Source organism: Ursus arctos, unplaced genomic scaffold, assembly GCF_023065955.2.
Source record: "Ursus arctos isolate Adak ecotype North America unplaced genomic scaffold, UrsArc2.0 scaffold_23, whole genome shotgun sequence".
Lineage (NCBI taxonomy): Eukaryota > Metazoa > Chordata > Mammalia > Carnivora > Ursidae > Ursus > Ursus arctos.
In genome coordinates, this window is record NW_026622908.1 from 42672289 (window position 1) to 42680955 (window position 8667).

Consider the following 8667-nt stretch of genomic DNA (forward strand, 5'->3'; position numbering starts at 1 on the left):
GGAAGGCTCAGTCCGTTAAGCGTCTGCCTTTGGCTCAGGTCATGATCCCAGGGTCCTGGGATCAAGCCCTGCATCAGACTCCTTGCTCAGTGGGGAGCCTGCTTCTCCCTCTGCCTGCTGCTCCCCCTGCTTATGCTCTCCCTCTCTGTCAAATAAATAAAATCTTTACAAATGAATGAATGAATAAAAATCTTTTACAAAATAAATAAAAATAAATAAAATTTTAAAAATCATTTTTTATTATGGCAAAATAACAAAATTACTATTTTAACCTTTTTTTAAAAAAAAGATTTTATTTGTTTGAGAGGGAGAGAAAGAGAGCACAAGCAGGGGGAGCGGCAGAGGGAGAAGCAGACTCCCCATTGAGCAGGGAGCCCAACGTGGGGCTGGAACCCAGAATCCCGGGATCATGATCTGAGCCGAAGGCAGACACTTAACCGACTGAGCCACCCAGGCACACTTCCGTTTTTTTTTTTTTCCTTTAGAGAGAGAGAGAGTATGCCCCTGAGCAAGTGATGGTGGGGGGAGGGGGAGAGGGGGAGGGGGGAGAGAGGAGAATCTTTTTTTTTAATTTATTTATTTATTTATTTATTTATTTATTTATTTATTTATTTGCCAGACCCTGGGATCATGACCTGAGCTAAAGGCAGCCGCTTAACCGACTGAGCCACCCAGGCGCCCAGAGAGAGGAGGGTCTTAAGTAGGCTCTATGCCCAGCCGGGAGCCCACGGCAGGGCTTGATCTCTTGACCCTGAGATCATGTCCTGAGCCAAAATCAAGAGTGGGACACTTAAGCAATTGAGCCATCCAGGGGCCCCTCTGTTAACCATTTTTAAGTGTACATTTTTGTGGCTTACCTACATTCACATTGTTGTGAATGCCCATTCCCCCCCCCCGACCACCTGGCAAGTAGTATTCTACTGTCTGTCTCTATGAATTTGACTACTCTGGGGACCTCATATAAGTGGAATCATAACAATATTTTTTTCTCCTGTGATTGGCTCATAAAATCAGTTTCTTGATGACACCTTTTAAATTAGAAAACCAAGACTGATCTGCCAGATTCTCTAATATGTCAACATTTCTTTAACGTTACTCATACTGTAAATGCCAAATATATTCAGGTTTCCCCAAATACGACAGAAATCTACTTGTGAGCTTGAAAATATTACCACTATGTGTTTCATTTACTTCAGCAAACGTTTGGTTTTAATTCTATATCTTCTGGTATTAAGATAGATTACCCACTAAAGGAACACTTTTTCAGCTGAAAAGAAGTTGGGGTTCTCATCCCCAGGACAGGTGCTACTCACTCTGGGGCTGCAAATGTCGAAGGCAGTTCTTACTCTGCATTAAGTGTACCTGCTGGGTCTTCTTTAAATTGTTGCTGTGGTAACAGGAACTCCAAGGCCAAACCCTACAGATGGCATTGGCTTTACAAACTATGGTCCCTAAATCCAGATTAAGCCTGTAAGGTATGTTTTCATAATCTCTTAATTCTATTACCTTATTTAGGCAAGAAAAATTGTGTAAACTACCTCCTTGTCCCCACACTCCCACACTTGTAGATCTCTTCTTGATTTGTTCAAATTAAACCCAAGTAATCTATTAGAAGTTGGCTCTTCTCCTTCTTCCCTTTTTTTTTTTTTTTTTTTTGCCATAATCCTAAAAACATTCTAAGGACGGATTTTTTTCTGGCTCTGAAAATGTATTTACGACAAAGAAGCATCTTTACATAATGAATGAATTCCTTGCCAGTGTTATCAACACTGCCTTTATGTTCTATGTATGGCCATGTTTAATAATCCTTCTAACTCATGCATATATCCAGGAAAATGTAATAGCGATGAGCTGGCTTTGGGTCCAGATCCCAGGTCTGCTGCTTTCCCAGCTATGTGACCTTGGGGAATGCCTCTCCGCCTTCTCTGTGAAATGGGGATTACAGTAGGGCCAATCTCATGGGCCTACTATGATAATCAAATAAGATTGCCCGTGCAAAGCACAGCACCTGGCAAATTTAGTAACTGTTCAGTGTTAACTATTATTTTGTTATTCACTCACTCGTTCGTTCGTTCATTCATTCATTCATTCATTCAGAACCTGCAACCATGTCAGGAAGCTTTCTGCCGCTGCTTAGCTACATGAGGAGGTAGAATCTGTATAAATAATGTTAAATAAGATCTTTCCCCATCTTTCTGATCACTTTGTTTCTGTGCTTTTTACATCAGCAGAATGTAAATGTCTGATCTTAACTTATTTGATAACAAACTTAGTACTTTATTTTTATTTATTTAGTTTTAAAGATTTTATTTATTTATTTGACAGAGAGAGACAGCGAGAGAGGGAACACAAGCAAGGGGAGTGGGAGAGGGAGAAGCAGGCTTCCCGCAGAGCAGGGAGCCCTATGCGGGGCTCAATCCCAGGACCCTGGGATCATGACCTGAGCTGAAGGCAGATGCTTAACAACTGAGCCACCCAGGCGCCCCACAAACTTAGTACTTTAAAAATTAAATTCAAGGCACCTGGGTGGCTCAATCGGTTAAGTGTCCGACCCTTGATTTTGGCTCAGGTCATTATGTCACGGTTGTGAAATTGAACACCACCCCTTCCACCCCCACGCTGGGTGTGGAGACTGCTTAAGATTCTGTCCCTTCTCTCTCTGCCTCTCCTCTCCATCCCTCGAGCACTCGTGTGCACACACTCTCTCTTGCTCTCTCAAAAAAAAAAAAAAAAATTCAAAGTTTTTTTCAACTACCCATTGTGTCCTGTAGATTTTCTTTTATTTTCACTAAAGGTTCTTTTTTTTTTTTTAAGGTTTTATTTATTTATTTGAGAGAGAGAGTGAGCATGAGTCAGGGGGTGTTTTGCTGGGGAGGGGCAGAGGGACAAGCAGATTTCCTTCTGAGGGGGAGCCCGGTCACAGGGCTCAATCCCAGGACTCTGAGATCATGACCTGAGCCAAAATCAGATGATTAACTGACTGAGCCACCCAGGCACCCCTTTGCTAAAGGTACTTTATATTTTATTTATTTTATTATTTTTTGTATGGGGGGGAGAGGTAGAGGGAGGGAGAGAGAGAGAGACGGAAAGAGAGAATCTTAAGCAGACTCCATGCCCAGTGCAGAGCCAACACCGGGCTCAATCTCACAACACTGAGATCATGACCTGACCCTGAGCTGAAATCAAGAGTCAGATGCTTAACCAACTGAGCCATCCAGGCACCCCTAACTTTTAGTTTTTTTTTTTTTTTTTTTTTAAGATTTTATTTATTTATTTGACAGAGCACAAACAGGGGGAGCAGCAGAGGGAGAGGGAGATGCAGCTCCCTGCTGAGCAGGGCTGATGCAGGGCTTGATCCCAGGATCCTGGGATCACGACCCGAGCTGAAGGCAGACACTTAACCAACTGAGGCACCCAGGAGCCTCTAACTTTTAGTTTTATTTTTATCTAAGTAATATATGCGTACAACGTAGAAAGTCAAATAGTACTACTAGGTTTATGATGAAAACAGCACCCCCTGTCTCATCTCTTCTGAAATCCAGTTCCTAGAGGCAACAGCATTCAACTAACTCCCTTGGCCATTTCTTCTGGGATTTACTGCTATATTTTTAGGCAACATGACGGTAATGCTATTTTTTATTTGCCATCTTGACATTGTCTGTTGAATTCTATATTAGGGTGAATTCTGCAAGTAATGAGAGTTCTGACTAGTAGTGGCCCGAGCAATAAAGACATTTTAATTATCTTGTAAGATAAGCAGACTAGAGGTTTGAGAATTCAGAGTGGGTCCAGTGGCTCATGGTGTCAGGACACTACATCAGCCTGAACTGCGGTTTCTCCTCTTTGGTTGCACGGCTAAGCCTCCCTTTCTCACATGCTAACACATAACGAGGTCAAGGTAGGTAGCAAGAGGGAAGGAGGTGAAAAGGGAAAAGCTCTTGCCCTTTATCAGGGAGGAGCATCTATGGAAGATCATGTAAGTCCATGCTATGAAAATGCTTCATCCATGTTGTTAAGAACATATAATTTAGGGGCACCTGGGTGGCTCAGATGGTTAAGCGTCTGCCTTCGGCTCAGGTCTTGATCTCAGGCCTGGGACCGAGCCCCACGTTGGGCTTCCAGCTCAGCGGGGAGTCTTCTCCTCCCTCTCCCTCTGCCTCACCCCCTGCTTGTGCTCTCTCTGTCTGTCTCTCTCAAATGAATAAATAAAATCTTTAAAAAAAAAGAAAATATAATTTATAACTATTAGCTTCCTCTGGCTACTGTAACAAGTTACCACAAACCGGGTGGCTTAAGACAACAGAATTTCATCCTCTCACAGTTCTCGAGGTCAGAAGTTCAAAATTACTATCACTGAGCTGAAATCAGGGTGTCAGTTGGGCCACAATCTCTCCAGAGGCTCTAGGAAAGTATTCCTTGCCTCTTCCAATTTATGGTGATGGCTGGCATTCCTTGGCTTGTGGCCACACCACTCCAATTTTCAAGGACCAGATCTTCAGATCTCTCTCTGCTCTGTCTTCCCAACACCTTCTCCTCTAGTTATTTGTGCCAATTCTGCCTCTGCTTCCCTCTTATAAGGATACACATGGGCTTGTATTTAGGGCCTACTGGAATAATCCAGGATAATCCACCCATCTCAAGATCCTTAACTTAATCTGCAAAGACTCCTTTTCCAAATAAGGTAGCATTTCCAAATGCCAGGGATTAGGACTTGATACCTTTGGCCTGTCTCTTGACCTATTAAACCAAAGAACTTTTGGGTTGTTCATAACAATTAACTGAGGTAAAGGTCGTCAGTAAGTTTGGGCTCTCTTCCCTCCATTAGAGGACAGAATTTCTAACATTTCCTTCTATTCACTGTAGAGAGATAAGGACTTTTCCTATCAGATTGCTTTATTACAGAAGTGAATTTTTTTTACCCAAACTTAGTTCTTTTGAGACTTTTGAGAGTTTGTGAGGGAGAGTTTTCTGGTTGTGACAATGCGGAGTGTGTGTGTGTGGGGAGGTGTTCCTGGCATTTAGTGGGGGGATCCTTGCCAACCTGCAGCGTTCTTGGTAGTCTGGCACAATGAAGAACTAACTGTCCTATAACCTGCACAACTTTCAAATGTCCTACCAGATATCCTTGTAGGTGAAAAACATGTTTATAATTAGAACCCAATTTATTTAATAGACTATTTATAAACACAGTATTTTTGGTGCAGTGTTAATATACACTGATTTATCTTGTTCTTTGGTTTAGAATATTACTAAGAGTTGTTCACCATTTTGGAGAATATTACTGCCGGTGGTAGTGACATTAGTACCATCTGAGTTGCCAATGCAACAGCTGTGTATCAGTCTACGTCTGTAGCTGACCAGAAGACGTATTTTGTTATAAATATTTCAGATGATACGTATTATTTTACTAGAAATGTCTTTTTATTTTTTATTTTTTTCAAAGATTTTATTTATTCATTTGAGAGAGAGACAGAGTGACCACACAAGCAGGGGGAGAGGCAGAGGGAGAGGGAGAAGCAGGCTCCCTGCTGAGTCAGCTGGGAGCCTGATGTGGGGCTCGATCCCAGGACCTGGAGATCATGACCTGAGCCGAAGGCAGACGCCTAACCATCTAAGCCACTCAGGCGCCCCTAGAGATGTCTTTTTAGTTCTCCTTTTTATGACAGTTAAGGCCATCTGGGACAGCAGTGGTGGGCTAGATATGTCACTGGGCTTACCACATGGGGAGAGGTGAAGCATCAGGGCAAGTCGAGCCTCGTCACCAGAGAAATAGATCTAACTGTGGGCTTGAAGTATGGAGAAAACAGAGGGGGGCAATTTTTATATTTGTCTTTAAACACACAGGACTTTGATTCTATCTGAATGTTGTTCCAGGAACTAGAAAAACACCTGGCAGGTGGTAGGTGCTTCATAAAATTCTCGTCAGGATACTACAGGTATCTTTTTATTTGACTTATAATAGAATTCTGTGGCAAACTTCTAATCGCTCCATTTATTGAGCTTACTATGTGCCTTACAGGGTGCTAAACACTTTATTGTACCATATTTAATTCTCAGAATGACCTTGTGGTTCATAGGTATTTACTAAGAGAAATTAAAACTTTCGTTTGCACAAATACCTGTATGCCAGCTTTAGTCATAATTTCCAAAAATTGGAAGCAATCCAGATGTCCTTCAACTAGGGAATGGAAAAACAAACTGTGGTACATCCAGACAATGTCGATCGTTGATAAAAAGGAATTAACTCCTGATACAGGCAAGGACATTGATGACTATCAGGTGCGTTATGCTAAGTGAAAGAAGCTAGACTCAACAAGCTATATAATCTATGACTCCATTTGTATAACATTTTGGAAAAGACAAAACTATAATGAAAGATAACAGATCATTGTTTCCCAGGGCCTGGGGTTTGAGGGGAGGTTGACTGTAAAGGAACAGCATAAGAAAACTTCCGGGTGATGGACCTGTCTTTATCTCAATTATGGTGGTGATTCTGTGGCTATACGCGTTATACGCGTTGTCAAAGCTTGTCAAAGCTCGAAGAACTCAAAGAACACAAAAGAAGAGAGATTGTTGTCGTATATAAATTATACTTTAGTTAAAAAATAAAATCCAGCCATTTTACTTCTGAGTATATACCCCAAAGAAGTGAAAGTCGGAACTCAAATAGATACTTGTACACCTGTTTTCATAGCAGCGTTATTCATAGTAGCCAAAAGGTGAAAGCAACCCAAATATCCACTGCCAGATGAATGGATAAACGAAATGTAGTATAAACATACAATGGAACAGTATTCAGCTTTAAAAAGGAGGTTCTGGGGTGCCTGAGTGGCTCAGTCGCCAAGCATCTGCCTTCGGCTCAGGGCATGATCCCGGGGTCCTGGGATCGAGCCCCGCATCGGGCTCCCTGCTCTGCTGGGAAGCCTGCTTCTTCCTCTCCCACTCCCCCTGCTTGTGTTCCCTCTCTCGCTGGCTGTTTCTCTGTCAATTAAATAAATAAAATCTTTAAAAAAATAAATAAAAAGGAAGTTCTGACACATGCTACAGCATGGATGAACCTTGAAGACGTTACACTAAGTGAAGTAAGCCAGTCACAAAAGGCCACATATTTGTAGGATTTCACTTATATGAGGAACCCAGGGTAGTCACAATCATACAGGCAGAAGGAGAATGATGGTTGCTGGGGGCTGCGGGGAGGAGGGAATGGGGAATTAGAGTTTAATGGGTACAGATTTTCACTTGGGAAAGATGAAAAAGTTTCAGAGACAGCGTTGTGGCGGTGGTTGCACAACAATGTGAACGAGTGTCCTTTATGCCACAGAACTCTGCCCTTAAAAAGAGTCATAATGGGGGGGCGCCTGGGTGGCTCAGTCGGTTAAGTGTCTGCCTTCAGCTCATGTCATGATCCTGGGGTCATGGGATCGAGCCCCACGTCGGGCTCCCTGCTTGGGTGGGGAGCCTGCTTCTCCCTCTCCCTCTGCCACTCCCCCTGCTTGTGCTTGCACTCTCTGTCAAAGAAATAAATAAAATCTTTAAAAAATAGTTATAATGGTAGATTTGATGTCGTGTATATTTTTACTGCACACACACATAACTTGTTTAAAGAGAAAACAAGGGGCACCTGAGTGGCTCAGTCGGTTAAGCATCTGACTCTTGATCTCAGCTCAGGTCTTAATCTCAGGGTAATGAGTTCAAGCCCCAGGAAGGTTCCATGCTGGATGTGGAGCGTAATGAATGAATGAAAGGAAGGAAGGAAGGAAGGAAGGAAGGAAGGAAGGAAGGAAGGAAGGAAGGAAGGAAGGAAGAAAAAACAAAACCCAAAAATCCTTGCAGGAAAGCCAGTTATTTTGCAAGTGAAGGAGGTGATCCTCGTAGATGTGAAGAGTCCTGCGGCGCCTGGGTGGCTCCGTCGTTAAGCGTCTGCCTTTGGCTCGGGTGTGATCCCAGTGTTCTGGGATTGAACCCCACGTCAGGCTCCACCGCTGGGAGCCTGCTTCTTCCTCTCCCACTCCCCCTGCTTGCGTTCCCTCTCTCGCTGGCTATCTCTCTGTCAAATAAACAAATAAAATCTTTAAAAAAAGAGTCCTGCTCACGTTTTCACAACTGGCAAATTGTGATTTGAATGAGGATCTAACTCTTTGACCTGGCATAATGGAAAGAACATTGAATTAGCCCCAGTTATACCATCAGCTTGATGGTTGGCTATTACGTCACCAGAGTTGAAGTTCTGCTTTTCCAAAGGATGTCTCTTCAGGATGTGGAGGCCATTTCAGGAGGAAGGCTAAACTTGCAATAGCCAATATGGCAGCCGCCGGGCACATGTGGCTACTTAATACTTGAAATGTAGCTAATCCAAACTGTGATGTAAGTGCCCTTAATGTACAATACACAATGAATTTCAAAGACTTAGTACAAGGAAAGAATGTAGACTATTAATAGTTTTTATATATTTATTACATGATAGTTTTTTAGATTTATTAGGTTAAAATATATTGTTAAAATTAATTTTACTTGTTTATTTTTCTTTTGAAAGTGGATAGCAGAAAAGTTAAAAGCACATATGGATTTTACATTATATTTCTGTTTCACAGTGTTCTGACCCTACACCTCACCATGTTTGTTATAGGAACAAACATAGAACTGCCCCACAATACCTTTAAAATGGCT